The sequence below is a fragment of the Hemiscyllium ocellatum genome, chromosome 4 (assembly GCF_020745735.1).
Source record: "Hemiscyllium ocellatum isolate sHemOce1 chromosome 4, sHemOce1.pat.X.cur, whole genome shotgun sequence".
Lineage (NCBI taxonomy): Eukaryota > Metazoa > Chordata > Chondrichthyes > Orectolobiformes > Hemiscylliidae > Hemiscyllium > Hemiscyllium ocellatum.
The window spans coordinates 57345591-57367628 of record NC_083404.1 but is presented as its reverse complement, the minus strand read 5'-3'; the positions used below and the strand labels follow the sequence as shown (position 1 = coordinate 57367628).

The 22038-nt window shown below is 43.8% G+C and overlaps 1 protein-coding gene across 7 annotated transcripts in view; it reads right to left on the bottom strand.

The window, feature by feature from the left end:
• The window catches only part of LOC132815383 (neurocalcin-delta), a 313099-nt gene extending 292770 nt beyond the window's left edge, over positions 1–20329 (bottom strand). For all 7 annotated transcript variants that reach the window (XM_060824272.1, XM_060824270.1, XM_060824276.1 and 4 more), the window contains exon 1: positions 20208–20329. The gene's annotated coding sequence lies outside the window, so the exon portion shown is untranslated. The remainder of the gene's footprint in view (positions 1–20207) is intronic.
• Positions 20330–22038: the final 1709 nt, after the last annotated feature.

Genomic DNA, 22038 nt, shown 5'->3' with positions numbered 1-22038 from the left:
AAAAACTGTTCTAATCTCTGCTTAAAATGGGCACCCTTTTTAAAGGTATGAAATCTTTGGGAATATGTACCCATTCCTTCCAAGAATGCTGCACTTACCATAAATCATATCTCAAATTATTGATACTAAAAAAAAGTAATATTTTATGGAACGCAGCATTCCCAGTACAACCGCCTTCGGTTCCTAGATCAACGGCCTGCTCTCTATCTCAAATAGAATTGTGGTTACACAGTAGAAATACCAGCACCCAACACCACTCAAATCCTCTGAAGTTGTAAAATTTAGCACAGGACTTGGACTAAATCAGACACCAAATACATTCACCACTGACCAAAAGTTAAATTTGGAATATTAGAAAGCAAAAGGAATCTGAGCTGATTTCCTCAATTTTTAGGAGTAGCAATTACTGATGCATTATTTTGGAACTGTATGGGGAAAGAAAAATCAAAAATGATGGCACTTTTCAAAATGAGGACATTTTTCAAAGGCATGACCACATGGGCAGTGATTCAAACAGAGAGAAGAATCTGTTCTAAGAAAAGTAAGTAAAACAGCAAAATGCACAGCTTACCGAAGAGAAACTGGGGTATGGGAGCTCACAGCACAGGAGCAGTCAAGTGGCTTTTTAAACTGTAATCTTACTAAGTTTCTTCTGTAAATCGACAGCGAGTAGAAAGGGGTCTTTTTGATTACGTTATTGAGATCTGTCCCTTGATTAAAAAAATGTACTAAGCTAGTCTGAAGCAGTATTTTTACAGGAGTATGATGATGCTATTTTCTGATTAAGATGCATTGATGGCCTTTAGGAGAGATGTGATCTTCCTGTCGGATGGGAGATTAGGGAGAGTTTCCATGATAAATGGTGACTATGCCTGCAGGAAGTGTTTGGTTGTGAATCTTTTCAGATCGCATGGATTGGTTACAGCAGCAGCTAGAGGAAATGGGGAATTTAGAGGAGTAGGGGGTGTGATGGATGGCAGTTGCAGTGAGGGAGATAAATTGAACAAACAATCAGGTAGAGATGTGACCTCCAGGAAGGATAGAAGTAGACAACTAGTGCAGGAGTCTCCTGTGGCTATCCCCATCTCAAGCAAATATACAGTTTTGGAAAATGTAGGAATGATGGACTCACATGGATTTGGCACGGACAGCCAGGTTTCTGGTTCCAAGACTGGCTTTAATGTAACAAGGGGTACGCCGGATTCCAAGTGATCGACTGTGATGGGGGCCTCTCTATGGGATATAGACTTCTGCAACCAATAGCAAGATATCAGAATGGTTTGTTGCCAGGATCAAAGATATCTTGGACAGACATTCTCAAAAGGAAGAGGGATCAGCAGGAGTTTTTGTACACATTGTCAATCCAAAGTGAAAAGGGATGAGATTCTGAAGAGAGAATATATGAAGTTAGACAGGAGTTCAAAAAGATCCTTGAGGGTAGTAGTATCTTGGGGGGGGCATTGTTTTTCATTTTGGCAGTATTTAGGGAGAATATTCTTGGGAATATGTCGGGGAAAGTATTTGGGTGGAACTGAGAAATAAAGGGATGATCACATTATTGGGATTGTACTGTAGACCTGCCAGTACTTAATAGGAAAATTGAGAGACAAATATTTTTAAAGGTGATCTGAGTTATTGGCAAGAATAATAGGGTAGGAGAAAGTGAGGACTGCAGATGGTGGAGATCAGAGCTGAAAATGCATTGCTGGAAAAGCGCAGCAGGTCACGCAGCTTCCAAGGAGCAGGAGAATCGATGTTTCGGGCATGAGCCCTTCAGGAATGAGGAAAGTGTGCCAAGCAGGCTAAGATAAAAAGGTAGGGAGGAGGGACTGGGGGGAGGGGTGTTGGAAATGTGATATGTGGAAGGAGGTCAAGGTGAGGGTGATAAGCCAGAGTGGGGGTGGGGGCAGAGAGGTCAGGAAGAAGATTGCAGGTTAGGAAGGTGGTGCTGCGTTCGAGGGTTGGGTTGGAGACAAGGCGGGGGGAGGAGAAATGAGGAAACTGGAGAAATCTGAGTTCATCTCTTGTGGTTGGAGGGTTCCTAGGCGGAAGATGAAGCGCTCTTCCTCCAGCTGTCGTGTTGCTATGGTCTGGCGATGGAGGAGTCCAAGAACCTGCATATCCTTGGTGGAGTGGGAGGGGGAGTTGAAGTGTTGAGCCGCGGGGTAGTTGGGTTGGTTGGTGCGGGTATCCCAGAGGCGTTGTCTGAAACGTTCTGCAAGTAGCAGCCTGTCTCCTCAATATAGAGGAGGCCACATCGGGTGCAGCGGATGCAGTAAACGGTGTGTGGAGGTGCAGGTGAATTTGTGGCGGATATGGAAGCATCCCTTGGGGCCTTGGAGGGAAGGAAAGGGGGAGGTGTGGGCGCAAGTTTTGTACTTCTTGCGGTTGCAGGAGAAGGTGCCGGGAGTGGAGATTGGGTTGGTGGAGGGTGTGGACCTAACGAGGGAGTCGCAGAGGGAGTGGTCTTTTCCATACGCTGATAGGGGAGGGGACGGAAATATATCCCTGGTGGTGGGGTCTGTTTGGGGGTGGCGGAAATGGCGACGGATGATACGATGTATATGGAGATTGGTGGGGTGGTAGGTGAGGACCAGTGGGGTTCCGTCCTGGTGGCGATTGGAGGGGCGGGGCTCAAGGGCAGAGGAGTGGGAAGTGGAGGAGATGCGGTGGAGAGCATCATCGGCCACGTCTGGGGGGAAATTGTGGTCTTTGAAGGAGGAGGCCATCTGGGTTGTTCGGTATTGGAACTGATCCTCCTGGGAGCAGATGCAGCGGAGATGAAGGAATTGGGAATATGGGATGGCGTTTTTACAGGGGGCAGGGTGGGAGGAGGTGTAGTCTAGGTAGCTGTGGGAGTCGGTCGGTTTATAGTAAGCGTCCATGTTGATTCGGTCGCCCGAGATAGAAATGGAGGTCTAGGAAGGGGAGGGAGGAGGTAAATTTGAGGTCGGGGTGGAAGGTGCTGGTAAAGTGGATGAACTGTTCAACCTCCTCGTGGGAACACGAGGCAGCGCTAATACAATCATCGATGTAGCAGAGGAAAAGGTGGGGGGTGGTGCCAGTGTAGCTGCAGAAGATGGACTGTTCCACATATCCTACAAAGAGACAGACATAGCTGGGACCCATGCGGGTGCCCATGGCTACTCCTTTGGTTTGGAGGAAGTGGGAGGATTGGAAAAAGAGAAGTTGTTCAGAATGAGGAACAGTTCAGTCAGTCGAAGGAGGGTGTCGGTGGAAGGGTACTGGTTGGTACGGTTGGAAAGGAAGAAGCGGAGGGCTTTGAGTCCTTTGTGATGGGGGATGGAGGTGTACAGGACTGGATGTCTATGGTGAAGATAAGGCATTGGGGACCAGAGAAGCGAAAATCCTGGAGGAGGCGGAGGGCGGGGATGGTGTCCTGAACGTAGGTGGGGAGTTCTTGGACTAAGGGGGACAGAACCGTGTCGAGGTATGCAGAGATGAGTTCGGTGGGGCAGGAGCAGGCTGAGACAATAGGTCGGCCAGGGCAGTCAGGTTTGTGGATTTTGGGCAGGAGGTAGAAATGGGCGGTGCGGGGTTGTGGGACTATGAGGTTGGAGGCAGTGGATGGGAGATCCCCTGAGGAGATGAGGTTATGAGTGGTCTGGGAGATGATGGTTTGGTGGTAGGAGGTGGGGTCATGGTCAAGGAAGCAGTAGGAGGAGGTGTCCGCGAGCTGGCGTTTAGCCTCAGCGGTGTTAAGATCGGTGCACCAAACTACCACCGCGCCTCCCTTGTCTGCCGGTTTGATAATGAGGTTGGGGTTGGAGCGGAGGGAGTGGAGGGCTGCACGTTCTGAGGGTGAGAGGTTGGAGTGGGTGAGAGGGGTGGAGAGGTTGAGGCGCTTAATGTCATGGCGGCAGTTGGCTATGAAGAGATCGAGGGCAGGTAAGAGGCCAGCACAGAGTGTCCGGGTGGATGGGGTGTGTTGGAGGCAGGAGAAGGGGTCATCAGAGAGTGGACGAGAATCCTGGTTGAAGAAGTAGGTGCAGAGGCAAAGGCGGCGGAAGAATTGTTCGATGGCGCGCCACGTGTCGAACTCGTTAATCCGAGAACGTACAGGAATGAGGGTAAGACCTCTACCGAGGACTGAGCTATGCCTGCCTCTTCGTAGGATATGTGGAACAGTCCATTTTCCGCAGCTATACTGGCACCACCCCCCAATACATCGATGACTGACTGCATCGGCACTGCCTCGTGCTCCAACGAGGAGGTTGAACAGTTCATCCACTTTACATACCACCTTCCACCGCGACCTCAAAATTTACGTGGACCATCTCAGACTCCTCCCTCCCTTTCCTAGACCTCTCCATTTCTATCTCGGGCGACCAAATCAACACGGACATTTACTATAAACCGACCGACTCCCACAGCTACCTAGACTACATCTACTCCCACCCTGCCCCCTGTAAAAACACTATCCCATATTCCCAATTCCTTCGTCTCTGCTGCATCTGCTCCCAGGAGGACCAGTTCCAACAACGAACAACCCAGATGGCCTCCTCCTTCAAAGACTGCAATTTCCCCCCAGACATGGCCGATGATGCTCTCCACCACATCTCCTCCACTTCCCACTTCTCTGCCCTTGAGCCCCGCCCCTCCAATTGCCACCAGGACAGAACCCCACTGGTCCTCACCTACCACCCCACCAACCTCCATATACATCATATCATCCGTCGCCATTTCCGCCACCTCCAAATAGACCCCACCACCAGGGATATATTTCCCTCCCCTCCATTATCAGCGTATGGAAAAGACCACTCCCTCCGCGACTCCCTCGTCAGGTCCACACCCCCCACCAACCCAACCTCCACTCCCGGCACCTTCCCCTGCAACCGCAAGAAATACAAAACTTGCGCCCACACCTCCCCCCTTTACTTCCCTCCAAGGCCCCAAGGGATGCTTCCATATCCGCCACAAATTCACCTGCACCTCCACACACATCATTTACTGCATCCGCTGCACCCGATGTGGCCTCCTCTATATTGGGGAGGCAGGCCGCCTACTTGCGGAACATTTCAGAGAACGCCTCTGGGACAGCCGGACCAACCAACCCAACCACCCCGTGGCTCAACACTTCAACTCCCCCCTCCCACTCCATCAAGGACATGCAGGTCCTTGGACTCCTCCATCGCCAGACCATAGCAACACGACGGCTGGAGGAAGAGCGCCTCATCTCCCACCTAGAAACCCTCCAACCACAAGGGATGAACTCAGATTTCTCCAGTTTCCTCATTTCCCCTCCCCCCACCTTGTCTCAGTCCCAGCCCTCGAACTCGGCACCACCTTCCTAACCTGTAATCTTCTTCCTGACCTCTCCGCCCCACCCCCACTCCGGCCTATCACCCTCACCTTAACCTCCTTCCACCTATCGCATTTCCAATGCCCCTCCCCCAAGTCCCTCCTCCCTACCTTTTATCTTAGCCTGCTTGGCACACTATCCTAATTCCTGAAGAATAATAGGGTGGTTATCGTAGAGGATTTTAACTTTCCAAACATAAACTGGGACTGCCATATTGTTAAGGGCTTGGATGGAGAAGAATTTGTTAAGTGTTAAGATAATTTTCTCATTCAATGTGTGGATGTATCTACTAGAGAAGGTGCAAAACTTGACTTTTTTTTTTGGGGGGAAAAAAAAAGAGTGGGAGTGAGAAAGCACTTTGGTGCCAGCAACCATAATTCTATTAGTTTAAAATATAGTGTTGGAAAGGATAGACTGGATCTAAAAGCTGAACTGCTAAATTGGAGGAAGGCCAAATTTGATGTTATTAGGCAAGAACTTTCAAAAGCTGATTGAGGGCGGATGTTTGCCAGTAAAAAGAATGGCTAGAAAATGGGAAGCTTTGAAAATGACAGAGTGAGCCAGAGACAATATGTTACTACAAGGGTGAAAGGCAAGGCTAGTAGGTTTAGGGAATGTTGGATGACTTGAGAAATTGAGATTTTGATCACGAATAAAGGAGAAAGCATGTATCAGGTATAGATAGCAGAAATTAAGGATATAAACACAATAGGAGCATACTAAAGAGGGAAACTAGGAGGCCAAAAAGTAGACATGAGATAACTTTGGCAAATAGGGTTAAGGAGAATCCAGAGGATTCTACAAGTACATTAAGGACAAAAAGGTTATCTAGAAAGAGTATAGGGCTGGGCTTGTGCCCGAAACGTCGAATTTCCTATTCCTTGGATGCTGCCTGACCTGCTGTGCTTTAACCAGCAACACATTTTCAACTTTATCTAAAGATCAGTAAGGCCACCTATGTTTTCAACTGTAGGAGATGGGGGAGATACTATTTTACAGCAGTGTTCATGGTGGTGAAGGATATGGAAGATGGAGAATATGGCAAAATAAACAACATCTTGAAAAATGTCAATGTCAATAAACACAAAAGAGGTAGTGTCGGACGTCCTAAAACACGAAAACAAAAAGTATATAAATCACCAGGACTTGATCAGAAGTACTCCAGAACTCTGTGGGAAGCTAGGAAGGGGATTGCTGGGTCCATTGCTGAGATATTTATATCATCGATAGCCATAGGGGAGGTGCCAGAAGACTGGAGGTTGGCTAATATGGTGCCATTGTTCTAGAAAGGTGGCAAGGAAAAGTCAGGAAATTATAGGCTGGTGAGTAGGTTGGAGGGAATCCTGAGGGACAGAATTTACAGGGAAAGGCAAGGACTGATTAAGGGTAGTCAACATGGCTTTGTGGGGGAAATTGTGTCTCACAAACTAGATATAGATTTTTGAAGTAGCAACAAAGAAGATTGATGATGGCAGAGCAGCGACGTGATCTACTTGGACTTCAGTAAGGCATTTGAAAATGTTCCTCATGGTGGCCTGGTTTGCAAGTTTAGATCACATGGATTACATGGCAAACTATCCACTTGGATACAGAAATGGCTCAAATGTAGAAGACAGAGGGCGGTGGTGGAGGACTACTTTTAAGACTGGAGGCATATGACCAGCAGTGTACCACAAGGATCAGGGCTGGGTCCACTGCTTTGTCATTTATATAAATGATTTGGATGTGAACACAGCAGGTATAGTTAGTAAGTTTGCAGATTACACCAAAATTGGGGGTGTTGTGGACAGCGAAGTAGTTTACAACAGTGGTGCTGGAAAAGCACAGCAGGTCAGGCAGCATCTGAGGAGCAAGGGAAAAAAAAATAGACGTTTCGGGCAAAAGCCCTTCATCAGGAATGCATCGGCGCCACTTCATGCTCCCGTGAGGAGGTTGAGTAGTTCATCAACTTCACCAACACATTCCACCCAGACCTTAAGTTCACCTGGATCATCTCTAACATCTCCCTCCCTTTCCTGGACCTCTCCATCTCCAGTAATGATGACCGACACTATTCCTGATGAAGTGTTTTTGCCCAAAACGTTGATTTTCCTGCTCCTCGGATGCTGCCTGACCTGCTGTGCTTTTCCAGCACCACTGATCTAAACTCTGGTTTCAAGCATCTGCGTCCTCACTTTTGCCCAGTGAAGATGTTTACCTCTGATTACAGAGGATCTTGACCAGATGGGTCAAGTGGTCAAGGAGTGGCAGATGGAGTTGAATTTAGATAAATGAGAGGTGCTGCATTTTGGGAAAATAAATCTTAGCAGGACTTATACACCTTAATGGTAAAGTCCTAGGGAGTGTTGATGAACAACGAGACCTTGGAGTGCAGGTTCATATCTCCTTGAAAGTGAAGTTGCAGGTAGATAGGATAGTGAAGAAGGCGTTTGGTATGCTTTCCTTTACTGGTCAAAGTATGGAGTACAGGAGATGGGAGGTCATGTTGAGGCTGTACAAGACATTGATTAGGCCACTGTTGGAATATTGCATGCAATTCTGGTCTCCCTCCTATAGGAAGGATATTGTGAAACATGAAAGGGTTCAGAAAAGATTTACAAGCATGTTGCTAGGGCTGGAGGATTTGAGCTATAGGGAGAGGCTGAACAGGATGGGGCTGTTTTCCCTGGAGAATCTGAGGCTGAGGGTGATTTTAGGAGGTTTATATAATCATGAGGGGCATGGATAGGATAAATAGACAAGGTATTTTCCCTGAGGAGGGAGAGTCCAAAGCTAGATGGCATAGATTTAAAGGGAGAACATTTTCACAGAGGGTGGTGCATATATGGACTGAGCTGCCAGAGGAAGTTGTGGAGGCTGGCACACTTATAACATTTAAAAAGCATCTAGATGGGTATATGAATAGGAAGGGTTTAGAGGGATATGGGCCAAATGCTGGGAAATGGGACTAAATCCTCCAACTGGTCAGCATGGAGGAGTTGGACCAAAAAAAAGGGTCTGTTTCCATGCTATGAATCTCTAACTCAACTAAAGGAGCAAAAGAAGGTTAATCTTCTTTAAAAACTACTCCATCTACAAGGCTCAATCACACATGGATGGGCATAACAACAAGAATTTACTGTGTTCATCCAGGCCTCAGTATTCTGGCTTCTGTCACTTGCGTAATAACTGCTATTGTGTACCAGCCACTCACTTGCAGTTTATGAACTCAAAGCTACTCGGACAACACCTCCTAACACTGCAATTTCGCTCACCGAGAAGGCCAAAAACAGCAATGTCAAGGGAATTCCATTATCTCGATGTTCTGCTCCAAGTCACACATAATCCGAACATATACATGCATTATCTTATCATTGGCTGAAATACCTCAGAACTCTTGATTTAAATACTATTGTTGCAGTTCAATCATCTGTAATGATAATTGCTGACCAACAGGCAACCAACGTCTATATTCTTATGGCAACTAAGTGATGGAAAGAAATGTGCTCTTGTTCATACACATTCAGGGAATAAAGTCTTATTATTCAAACCTGACTATTAAAGAAATTGAACCGTAGTCTCACCAATTCCAGGCTGGATTTGCTATTACATCCTCATTAATAGCGATCATTTCTATTAATGCCAAATGCAGTAATATTGCTGCATATCTGCTTCTTTCCTTAACAACCTGGAAATGCTAGACTAATGGAAAGTGACTGATAAATTATCAAGACAGATTGCGGCCAGTTTTTTTTCTGGATTTGAGCCAACTCCAGAGCTATATAAAAAGCAGTAGGCAGGATCCAATCCATGCAGTTGCAATCTTCACCAGCATGGGGATAAGGTTGGTCAGTATCAAGCCACCCCCCAGTTCCAATGCAGGGGTAGGCATCTCAGACTTCCATAAATTTTCATTTGAGTTAGGCCAGATTCTCCACCATTCATGGGCCACGATGCCACATAGCTGTCACAAACCCACACAGTCTGGATTCAGGAACCTTTTGAAAGGCAAAACCCCAAAGATATTCCATGCCGCCTCGTGCCCCTTCACCCAGGCCACACTGTGTACAAAACCAAACAGCCATAAAAAAATGGGCAACTATTGAAGAGATGATGAGAAAGGAAACACCCACTGGGAAAAGAACAGTTTTTCCATAAAATGTTCAGACAGGCTCATTAAAAGAGCAGAAATGGAAGTTGCATCCACTTCACACTTCTTAATCTTGTATGAATAAACATACACAAGAAAAAATAAACTATAGCCTCAAAGATGTCAATCAAACAAACACACCAATTCAGTTTCTCCAGACACCTGCTGAGCTTATGCACTTGAGTCTTGGAGCTCAGCCAGGTATTCATAAAGAGCCCAAGTGGAGAATCAGGTGTCTGTTGTTGCTGTTACAGTTCCCAGATGGTTCATAATGAATATTTGACTGTGCTCCAAGATTCAGATGCTCAGGTAGGGGCCTTAAGGCCACCTACAATCTGCTTCTAGGTCAGTAAACTTGACTGTCCTGCCCAGAACACAAACTGCCCATAATGCCCTTTAAATAGAGGCAAATCTGCCAAGTTGGGAAACTTACTGACTTGACCCATGCTCCCTTGGTAGGAAAATCTAGCCCCAAGTCTCTTTCTCCTATATTAGGATTACTATTAATAATCTAGTGTCAAGTGATAAATGTTTACAACCAGGGTAAATATTAATTTAAGAAAGGTGTAACAGTTGTTAGCTACTGGATGCTTATGAACTTACAAACTTCACTTATCCCTGCTGAATCTAGAACTCTTGTTGGTTTATCAAGAGACAGAGACTTAATGAATTAATGAATTTCCTTACAAATTGCAGAGACTAACATATTAAAACATGCTCTTTAAATTTTGCAGCCATCATCTTTGGATATAGATTACTACAATTAAATGGAATTGACACCAGTTTGTCTCTTTACTTGACTATAGATGCAGACAATGGATCGATGTTAATAAAACCGCATAAGTGGTGAATGAAACCAATACATCTGAATCAAAACCATTTTTTAAAAAATTATGCAAATTATAGTGCACACGTTACATAAACCAGCAGTCTCATTAAAGGACTGCTACCAACTCCATGGCAGAAGAGAAATGGATCAAATACTGAAATGGCAAATGCTTCTTATATAGTCAAACCCAATCAGGTTCCAAGATAGACCAGAACGATTCTCAGCACATGATAGGTTTTGCTTGCTGACATAGACTTGTGCAGTTTTTGGAAAATGTGCACTTACAGTTGACTTCTCTGGACCATAGGGATTTCAAAGAGAGAATTTGCCAGTCTGCTGCTATACAAGTTTGCTCACCACCACCTGCCCATTCAGTCCGAAGAGACCGACAGAGTACATGGAATGTATTCCATCTATATTTGGTCAGGTACATTCCAATGTGAAATCATGGGTGAAGTACTGACAAAATGTATTTTTCTTATTACTTATCACATCAGCAAGGCTGGATGCCAAAATAATATTGGATTCTTGGCACAAAGCATGGCCAAGATGGCAGCGGAGGGCAAGAATTAGAATTATCAAGCCTCCTTGCCCAGTACAATTGGACACAGTCAGTTTTTAAAAACTCATTGTCACCCAGCCTTGATAGGCAAGCTATTTTTGCAGCAAATACTGTGTGGTCACTTTCATTTATCTTCAATCCAAGGCTGGGAACCAACAATGGCAGAAACACCACATTTTAATCTGAACGTGGAAGATTGAATAGTTTCTGCAGCATTCAGAAACAGGCTGATGCAAAATCCATACAACTGAACAGAAAATCTCTTTCTACAATATTTACAGCAGCAATATATTTCTTCCTCACAAACTACATCATGCACCACATCTCAACATAAGCCTTCAGTTCTTAGTTACCATTTTATTGCTACGTCATTTCATCCACAGGAAAGGTCAAGGAAGTCCAGCCTGTGATCAGGTACAATTGGATTGGAATTTTTGGATGGGTAATATAGTAAATGCCACTTGAACCAGGCACACACAACAGCAACAATACATTGGAGGGCCTTAAACAGAAACAAGCCACTAAATTCTGCTTGAAAATCTCAGAAACATGAATGGACCCAGGCTGAGCTTATGTAGAAGCTGCCACAAAGGAGTTGACAGGATCTTACAGCCTTGAAGCAAGACAAATCCTTGGGAGCACCCATAGTTTCTCAGCAGGTTGCTCTGTAAGTCAACAGGACTGCTTAGCTTCCATACAATTAAGGAGCTATTGATATGTGTTTTTTAAAAAAACAGTTATTTCAGAGGATACATCCTACTTGCAACTCAGAAGATTCAATTATAGCTACAGCAATTACTAAATGCTGTAGCACTGATCAGAAATGAATCCAGTATTCAGTCTGTGACAGCAATGCAAATTACCAATGAGACTTAAACACAGCAAATTAAAAGGAACAATCATAATGTTTAGGATTTGTTAAACAGGAAAATAACTCGCCCATGAAGGCTTTGCTCTGTGAATCTATAGTTAGCTGCTGAAGAAATGGTTTACAAATGTTTGTCGTGATTGCGGAGGTAAAGTAAATAGGGGAAAACACACCAGGAAATCACTAAATATTGATGAAAGGCTACAGGGAATGTTCTAAAGTTACGTTCATAGCACAAAAGCAAAAATGCCTATAAATAGATCTCTTTATTCCCACAAAATAATCAAATTCACACTACTTCCATTTCAAACTAATCTTCCTATGATTTGTCTATTATTCGCCCAAATTGCAGCCATCATTGGCCTCAGTTTCCAAACACACAAAGGAGAATTTGTTTGGGGTGGGGTGGGGGGGGGGGGGTGCAGAAGAAAGGAGACTGCTATTAACAATTCTTCTTCTTCCATGGAAACAATACTTTATTACAATAATTCCTGGGAAGTTTATTTACCCTGGCAGACTGGCCAATTAGAACAATAGAACTCCCCTACAGTGTGGAAGCAGGCCATTCAGCCCATTGAGTTCACACCAACCCTCCAAAGAGCATCCTATCCAGATCCACATCTGCAACCCTGTATTTCCCATGGATAATCCACCAAGCCTACACATCCCTGGACACTATGGGCAATTTAGCATGGCCAGTCCACCTAACCTGCATATCTTTGGACTATGGGAGGAAACATAGAAATAGAGAATAACAGCAGGTGCAGGCCATTCAGCCCTGTTCTACCATTCAGTACGATCATGGCTAATTATTGATTCAGTACTAAAGTCCCACTTTCTCTCAATACCCTTTTAACTGCAGGATCTATATTGAAGTCCTTCCTTGAAAACGTTGACCTCAACCATCATGAGGCAGAGACTTCCATGGGCTTACCACTCTAGATGTAGACATTTCATCCCCACTCAGCCCCAAACTGGAGGATCTGCAGGAAATCCACCCACACAGAATGTGCAAACTCCATAAAGACAGTTGCCAGAGGGTGAAATCAAACCCAGGTCCCTGGCACATTGAGGCAGCAGTGGTCACCACCGAGCCACCATGCCACCCCTAATTGTAGAAACAGCATTACTATGTTCAAGTACAAGCCTTCTGTAAAACTCATCAAGATAGACAAGAGCCCTTTCAACCAGTCAAATTTCATAATTTTGGAACTGCCTTACCACAGACTAATTATGGGATTGAGTAACTCGTTCTCAAATGAGTTTAGTGTTTCTAATCACCCTACCAAGTATCCTGAGGAGTCTTTGGATATAGTGATAACAACCTTGCCTCTAGGCCATGAGGCCTGGGCTCAAGTTCCACTGGAATATAATTGCATTGGAGGCAGTTCAGAGAACGTGCTCAATATTAATTCCAGAGATGAAAGGCTCCTTGTGAGGAGCGATTCAGCAGTTTAGAAGAATAAAAAAGGAGATATAATTAGAGGTATATAAAATGCTAATGGGGCCTGATGATGTAGATGTCAAGCAAATGGTTCCCCATGATATAGAGGAGATGATAGTTTTAGGGTAAAGGGTGGTAAATTAAAAAAAAGATGAGGAGAAATTATTTTTCTCAAAGAAAAGTCATGAACCTGTGAGATTCACTACCCCAAGAACGCGGTAGAGACTGGGATGCTCAATAAATTAAAGGTGGAGGCAGACAGATTTTTAATTAGTAACGGGTTGAAAGGTTATGGGGATCAGGCTGGAAAGTGGAAAGTGAGGCCAAGATGAGATCAGCCATGGTTGTGTTAGATGGTAGAGGAGGTGCAAGGCATTGAGTTGCCTATTCCTGCTCCTAGTTCTTATATTCTGCTCCAGAGGTACGCCACAGCAGGGCTAAACAGGTTGACTTAATTATGTCTGCCAGGGGTCCTGCTTTAGCTGCTAGCTAGTCTCTGCAGAGAGGTTATCTCTTTGAAATATGTACCATTGTAAAAAGGTTTCAAATGATCTCTGTGAGGAAACCTAAAACAGCGTCCCAGAATAAAAGGGCTGATCGTTTAGGAGTGGGATGAGAAGTTTCTTCACTCAATGAGTCGAGTGTCTTTGGGGCTGTCTGTTCTATTCTTAAATCTATTCCAGACTTGAATCTATTTTAGATTTCTCAGGGAAAAAAGAAACAACAGAAAGGAGGAAGTGGCAAAGAAGCAGAGTTGAGACAGAAGGTCAGCCATGATTGTAGACATTTAAGTTCACACATTCTAAAAAATTTGTGTTCCCCCCCCACCAAATTTACTTTCAACAACCTTGAATGTTTGCTCTCTTGGTCCTACTCATCTAAAAATATTATTTTGATTTCCCATTAAGTAGCCAGAGGTACATCTCGAGATGGCAACATCATCTTTATAGATGACAACTACCTTAAGCAAACAAACAATGACTGGGGGAAATGTAATGCTAAATTGAGGATTGAAAGTTCAGTATTTACTATTTTGGGGACCAAGTATAATATTAAACATGGTTACATTGTGATTTAACAAAAATTCTCTTTTACCGTGCCAAAGTTCCTCCATATTATCACAACTCTTCAGATTCCCCAACTGAAAGTGATCAGTTGGTGCAGCTGTGTCTGCCAGTTGTTATGCAGGAATACAAAGGATCAATATTAAGTGGGTATAATTGACAAATATAGCCCAGAATTGGAGAGACTACAATTCAATTTGCTGAATAGTCAATTGTGAATGGTAAAAGCCCCTCCCATCTTCAATACTACCGCTGTCATGTTCAACTATTTTTAATTCCTCCTTGAACACACATTTCCTTTGATAATCAATTTCTGAAACTCTTATAAAGATGCTATAGAGTGTATATTTAGAATGTGAAGCAAACACAGATGAACAAAGAGCAATGAACAAGTGAGTTTTGAATAAGGAGAGATCATTCTTTGAGTTGGGATGTGAAGGGGAGAGAAACCAATCCAGGAGATGATCTGACTATCTTCTGATAGACATGAGGCCACATCGGTGGCACAGTAGTTTGCACTGGAGCCTCATAGTGCCAGAGACTTCGGTTTGATTCCAGCTTTGGGAAACTGTGCGAATTCCACACATTCTCCATGTCTGCATGGGTTTCATCCAGGTGCTCTGGCTTCCTCCCACATTCCTCAGATGTGTGGTTAGGTGGATTGATTTTGCTAATCCAGAATTATGTACATTAGGTGGATTACCATGGGAAATGTGGGGTTACAGGGATAGAATGGGGTCTGAGTGTGGTGCTCTTCAGAGGGTCAGTGCAGACTCGATGCGCAAAAATGACCATTTTCGACATTGTAGGAATTCTATGATTATAAAATCCTGAATTCGGAAGAGGCCAGCTTACTGCACAACATGTTAATTTAGTCATAATGCCAAGCTGGTTAACACCATTCTAACTCATGAAAAGAATTAGTAGTTAGTGTGCTATGAACATGAGAATTTGAGGAACAAATTGCCTTTAGCCTCATGAGCCATTGTTTTCCGAGGATTAATCTCATTTCCTGCAGTTCTGCCATTGCACAATCCTTGCAGTTTCCGCTAATGCATCGAAGGGTCACTCTCAGTCATTATTATGCTTTAGATCTTCATTTTTCTTCAGTAAACCAGTTAGAATGGAAGTTTCCCCACTCTTAAAATCAGAAATTGCAGCAGCTGGTCCATTCATAATCCAGAAAATAAACCAGAAAGCATCAAATGTCAGACCATGACATTCCATGGGGATTCTGGCAGAAGACAGGTGGGAAAAACAAAGACAGAACTGGTCATTTATGTTGCTTGCCCTGAGATTTCTAAAGGCCCTCTGCATGAGTTGAGTGGCAGACTAGCAGAAACCGCTCAAAGGCCTTCTGTCTCCATTACTGGGGATCTGTCTGTTGTTCCACAGAAATATGGAGGTAGGTCAAAATTATGTGACATGCTAGGAGTTTGAGAGCAAATGTTGATTTTTTTTATACTTGAATATAAACAGGAAGCTTTAAATTAAGATTAAATCATTAAATTTCAGAAACAAACAAAAAGGGCAAGTTATTTAGCTGTCTGGGTGTTTTTTTGAAATCGGAGATTCGTAGAGGTGTAGGAGAAGGTGGCATTGGTAGGTAGAGGACAGATGCTTTTTGACACCGTGAGAAAAATTCTCATTACCAAAATATTCATTAAAAAACAAACAAGAACATTAAAAGAAAAGCAGGAGATTTCACGAAAATGGTTCTGACCCATGATGTACAACTGAATACAGAAGAATTAGTTCACTAATCAAGCAAAAACATATCACTGAAGTAAGTTTGCAAAACATGCTTGGGTTTTCTGTTATGTAGAAATAACTAGCAACTGAAATGTGTTGTGATTTTACCTGTTACTATATACAATACACCTCAAACTGGAAAATAGCTAATGATTTGAACTCCTTAATCTGCTGTACTAGAGACTAAGAGGGATACATATGAAAAAGACACGAAACCTGGCTGGTCCAGGGCTCCTTGGGAGAGGAATCCCGAATGAATACAGGTTTTGTTACATTTGATGTTAACATATTCCGAGCATGTATCTCACTACCCAATTTGTGTGTTATCCCTTGGGTTTTCTTTTCTCCTTTCTCTTATTTGAATAATGCAAGAGACTTAATTATACACTCTGGTTAGTTGTAGGTTGTAGTTGAGTTTTGTTTTTTTTCTTTTGTTACATTTTGGTTATTATTTATTTAAGATTTAATTGTATATCAATGTTTGTACTTGAGAGTTTTGTTTTTGTAAGTTTGTAAAAATGTTAAATTTCTAATAAAAATATCTATATAAAAAAAAGAAAAAGACACGAGTCACCTATCCTGATCTGAAGAGAATATTGTTACATCTTTGGTTACGATTCTAAGTATAAGATAGTGTAAGTGAATTCCCAACAGGGTCAGAAGCCAAGGCTAACTTAAGAAAGTGGCTGATGCTACTGAACCGGAGAAGGAATCTGTATCAGATAAAAATTGCTAGTCTCCTCTTTTCCAAAAGAAAGAAACCAACTTTCTCAACTAGAAAACAGTACTTGAGCTTGTAACTTTCAAAAAATATTAAAATCCATCCCACAATTAGACAACCAGGATGGTACACAGTGAGATTAGGCCAGCGATATATGTCACAATCATACAAATTATTACCTACTGAACGTTATCCATCTGTTAATGCAATCCAACAGTTCATTTACCTTTTGTACCAGAGTGAAGCTTTATGCTACAGCTTTCATAAATTATTCAATTATAAATAACCAAGACTTGTTTTTTCCTGATTACTCATCACAACTTTGCTCTGTATAGCAGCATTTGATTCTTTTCTCCGCATCCCATATATAAAATGCTTTATAAAATGTTAAAGAACATCAGATCTCCTCTCAGTCTTCTCTTTCCTGGGGAGAATGCCCCCAACCTGCTTAATAATTCCTCATTCCCAATACAGCTTCTTTGTACTTTCTCCTAAACCTCCGAAAGTCTCTTTTGCATCTTTTTGTATTTTAGTACAAACTTGCAAATTATTATCCAAATATCCAAGTTAGGAAATTGATGTGGATGGCAAACAATAGTCACCCCAGTGCTGATTTCTCTGGGTTCCCCTCTTCTTGTTAGTCTAAATCCTCTCCTCAAAGTCTACCCTTGGTTTTGTAGGAATTTTCCAATCCATTCTGTTACCTGGCTTCAAAAGGTGACCCATCAGTAATTTTAATCCTACTCAGCTTACATACATCATTTACAGACAAAAATAACTGCAAATGCTGGAATCCAAGGGAGACAAGCAGGAGGCTGGGAGAACACAGCATCGAGAGGTGGAGAAGTCAACATTTCAGTTGTAACCCTTCTGCAGCCTAGATTTGCATTCCCTATTTAGGTTGACTGAAGAATACAACAATCGCTATCTAGTACACACTGCTGCCAGGTTTACATTTCAATTCTGTGCATACATCTTATTGATACATTAGAATCATTAGATCTTCAGACTTGTTATACAAGAAACTACAGCTACATTCAAATGTTATTGTTATTTCAATAAAGCCAGCTGCATGTTGAATTGTGACCAATCACACAACTGAACTTTTGCCAGAAGCCAACTGAGATAAAAAGTAGGTCAAACGAAATGGACAGCAGAGAAAGTTGACTGGTTTTACTGGAATAAACAAATTTTAACTGTACTTTAATCCATCAGAATATAATTGTAAGCTCAGTGACAGGCCATCATGTCCAGGCCAACTCTTTGACAGACCTGTCCTGTCTTGGCATATTTGTGCCAGAACACAAGCATTGGGAGCAGCAGTAGGCATTCGGCCCCTCAAGACTGTTCCAACTTTCAATAAAATCACAGTTGATCTTCCTGCCTGCCCTCACAACCCTTGTCAATCAAGTTCTTCCTAACCAAGCCTTGAACATACTCAATGTTGCAACCTCCATTCCCAGAAGGGAAGAAAAATTCACCTCATCTTAGTTTAATATGAGCAGGTCTCCCACATAACACTGTCTCCTCATTCCAGAGCTCCCCACATGGTAAGCACAGGTAATGCTGGTTAGACTAAAATAAAATAAATCTGCATTTCATTTATTGGCATGATTAATTGTGTGGAAACTAAAACAGTCTAACAATCTTTACTGCTGTCATGAAAGAGTCATGCCTTGTTCTATTTAATTTACATTAATTTCACTTTAGTGGATGTAGCTAATCATGTCAAGGAAAGAAACTTCACATGATCTGTTACCTAATAATGCCACACCATTCCCTTTTTCTCTGTACTCGTGGCTATTTCTGCTCCAGGTGTACAGACACCATGCCTGAAATCAGACAGAAACCACTAACGTGTCTGGTTGCAGCTTCATGAGTAGCCCATCTCTGGTTCAAACCATTGTTTGCTTGGGGATAAAAAAAAGTGCAGATATCTTTTTCCAGCCTAATAACAAAGCTAGAAATCTCACAACACCAGGTTATAATCCAATAGGTTTAATGGAAAGCATTAGCTTTTGGAGCACCACTCCATCAGGTACTCCATAACCACCTGATAAAGGAGTGGCACTCTGAAAGCTAGGGCTTCCAATTAAACCTGTTGGACTATAACCTGGTGTTGAGAGATTCCTAACTTTGTACACCCCAGTCCAACACCAGCATCTCCAAATCATGACATAATAACAAAAAAAGGTACACATTAGCCAGATATCAGCAATGTGACAATTCTATGACTGGTAAATAATCCCTAACCAACCACACTGTGAAAGTTTCCAGTACATATCCAATAACCTGACACTACCACTTGCATAAGAGAATCAACAATTCCAGTTGTTTCCAGATCAAAACAGCAAGTGCTTGAGATTTATAAAAGGCAGTGTGAAAGAGAAAGGCTGATTAAAGCTCCCAATGAGGCCCTCCATCAGAATATCCCAAACACAGTGAGCCTTGTAATATGCTTTCCACGTCCTTCATGCATTTGAAATCTTAGCACACCATCAGCTGCCACTTTTGTCAAAATTCTGCTTCTGATGAGGGGCCCGTGGGAAAAGCCCTGGTCCTTATTCCTCACTGGCTGCCTCCTGAGCGCTTCTGTTTCTCAGGCGTCCAAATCAGAAGCCCCCAGGTCAGTTAAACAGAGACTCCCTCTGTATATACACATACACACGGTTTAGAAAATACAAATCAGATTACATATACGCAGACCAGGCAGTGACATAGCACATTGATGAACCATTTGCTCAGAATGAGAACGTCAAAAAGATTGCAGAAAACCATTCACTCTTCACGCACTCCAGTGTGTACTGTCTAATACTTGGCGGTTGACGGGAGAGAGAGAGAGAGAGGATCTGTTACAAGGCGTGCTGCTGTGTGTAACAAAATCTAAGAGAACTCCATGCGATAATAATACACAGATGCTAATGACCCTCTTGGAAGAACGCGATGCTTTCCTGAGGTAGGTGTAAATTGCTGAACTGGTTCCAAACAGAATCTGTACGCATCCCTCCCATCCCAGTGATCAGGTACTGCAGGGCTGTTGGATGTGAAAAAGAAATAAAAGCGGGGGGTGGGGGTGAAGCGCCCTTGAGATTTGTGAACTTCACTCCCACGCAGCAACAAGGGATTACGAAAAAGTCCTCTCTTTCCCATCCAATCCAATCCAAGCCCAGCACTCGGCCGAGTGTCCCTTGTTCTCCCAGACCGTCTCCTCATCCACCCCCCAGCACCTCCCATCAGGAGCCCAGGGATAGTACAGCATTGAAAACCTCAGGGCTGTATATAATTGCTGGACCAGTGTCCTAACCCGGAGCTGGACAGGACACTTCTCCGGGGCGTACCGAGGGCGGGCCGGGGAATGTTCACAGTCAAGAGGCTATCCCTGGGACCCTGGATAAGACCCTCTCAGCCAGAGCTGCAGCCAGCTTCATTTATAATCCGGCTAAATGTACACACACACACAATAACCCAACCCCACCTCCCCCCTCTCACGCCAAAAACCTCGAAATAAAACTTACCCAAACACCTCGAGCTTCGCACTGTGCTGAAACAGATTGACTGTGAGGAGCCAAGCACCTCTGGAGTGTTCACGCTGTCGAACTGCAGCCCAGAGAGAAATCCCTTACTTCTCCCCCACAGTGGCTCCGGCTTCCACAGAAATAGCAAAAGACCCATTGACGTCAGCCTACAGCTCCATGTGTGGCCAATTGGAGAAACAACTCAAGAAGTGGGACTGAAACATCCATTAAAACACACACAAGCAGAAATCCTGGTGGAAAGGATCACACATCAGCACGTATCCCGGTATGGGGATCCAGGGAGACAGTTTCTGCGACACTCTTCCCACAGCAGACAGCAAGTCTTCTCACCATGAGGATGATTTGGAGATGCCGGTGTTGGACTGGGGTGTAGAAAGTTAAAAATCACACAACACCAGGTTAACCTGGAGGAATGCAGTGGTGTTTGTCGAAGTTCGTCCCAAACAGTGCCGTGACACGGGACTCCATGCTCTACGGCCTGTTCCCCGGGACGCACACCGAGACGAACATCAACTGTGCCTGGAGGATCATCAACTCGGTGAAGGACGCTCTCTGGGCGGTCCAGTTGAAGGAGTTGACCCTGACTGAGTGTTGCAGACTGGCACATTCCAAGGTCCAGGACTACGTGTTGAGGGACGCGCTGAAGCTTGGGGCAACTGCCGCCAAGGCGCGGTGGGGAAAGACCACCGTGTAACATCTGCCTGCCTAACGAAGAACAGGGGCCCATGCAGTCATTTGGGCTCTGCTGACGTCTCAGCTAAAAAAATGTAATTGTACAGACCTGTAAATAGGAATGATTAATCTGTTTCAGTAGGCAAAGAAATGGAAAGTCTACATATGTATAGCATGTCCACTTGTATATATCATCAAAGTATTTTATGAATAAAGTATATTTTTGAAATAAAAAAAGATTTTTAACTTTCTACACTCTGAGGAAGTACAAGGGGAGTTCATTGTACAGGCGCTGGGTACTGGCACTTGGAGGAAAGCGTTGGAGTTCCTACACTCACTGCAGGTAACTCAGAGGCTGACTGAGAAAATAAACTAGCCTGAGGACAACAGCAGAGGGAGCTGACTGATTACCTGACTAACGGAAGCTCGACACCAGACTGCAAACCATATGGGTGCTGTATGAGTGGACAGGGGATGGGTCAGGCTAGCTCAACAAAAGGCAGCCAAGTAAAAACAGCAGACAATGGCAGAGGCATTTACCCGAGTCTCAGAAAGGGTCAGGGCCTAAACAAGGAGTTAATTTATTATTTCTGTCAGAGTTGATGCGAACGTTGTCCATCCCTGTATCACCCTTGAGCAGATGATGGTGAGCCACCTACTTGAATCAAAAACAGAAATTAAGAGTATGGTGCTACAAAAGCACAGCCAGTCAGACAGCATCCGAGGAGCAGGAGAATCGAAGTTTTGGGCATGAGCCCTTCATCAGGAATAAGCGAATGGCTTATGCCCAAAAAGTTGATTCTCCTGCTCCTCGGATGCTGCATGATCTGCTGTGCTTTTCCAGCACCACACTCTCGATTCTGATCTCCAGCATCTGCAGTCCTCACTTTCTCAAGAACAGAAATTGTTGGAAAAGCTCAGCAGGTCTGGCAACTTCTGCTGAGAGGTAGAATTCTGAGAAGCTAGGAAAGTGATTGCTGGGCCTCTTGCTGAGATATTTCTAACACCGATAGTCTCAGGTGGGGTGCCGGACGTCTGGAGGTTGGCTAACGTGGTGCCACTATTTAAGAAAGTTGGTAAGGACAAACCAGGGAACTGTAGACTAGTGAGCCTGATGTCAGTGGTTGGTAAGTTGTTG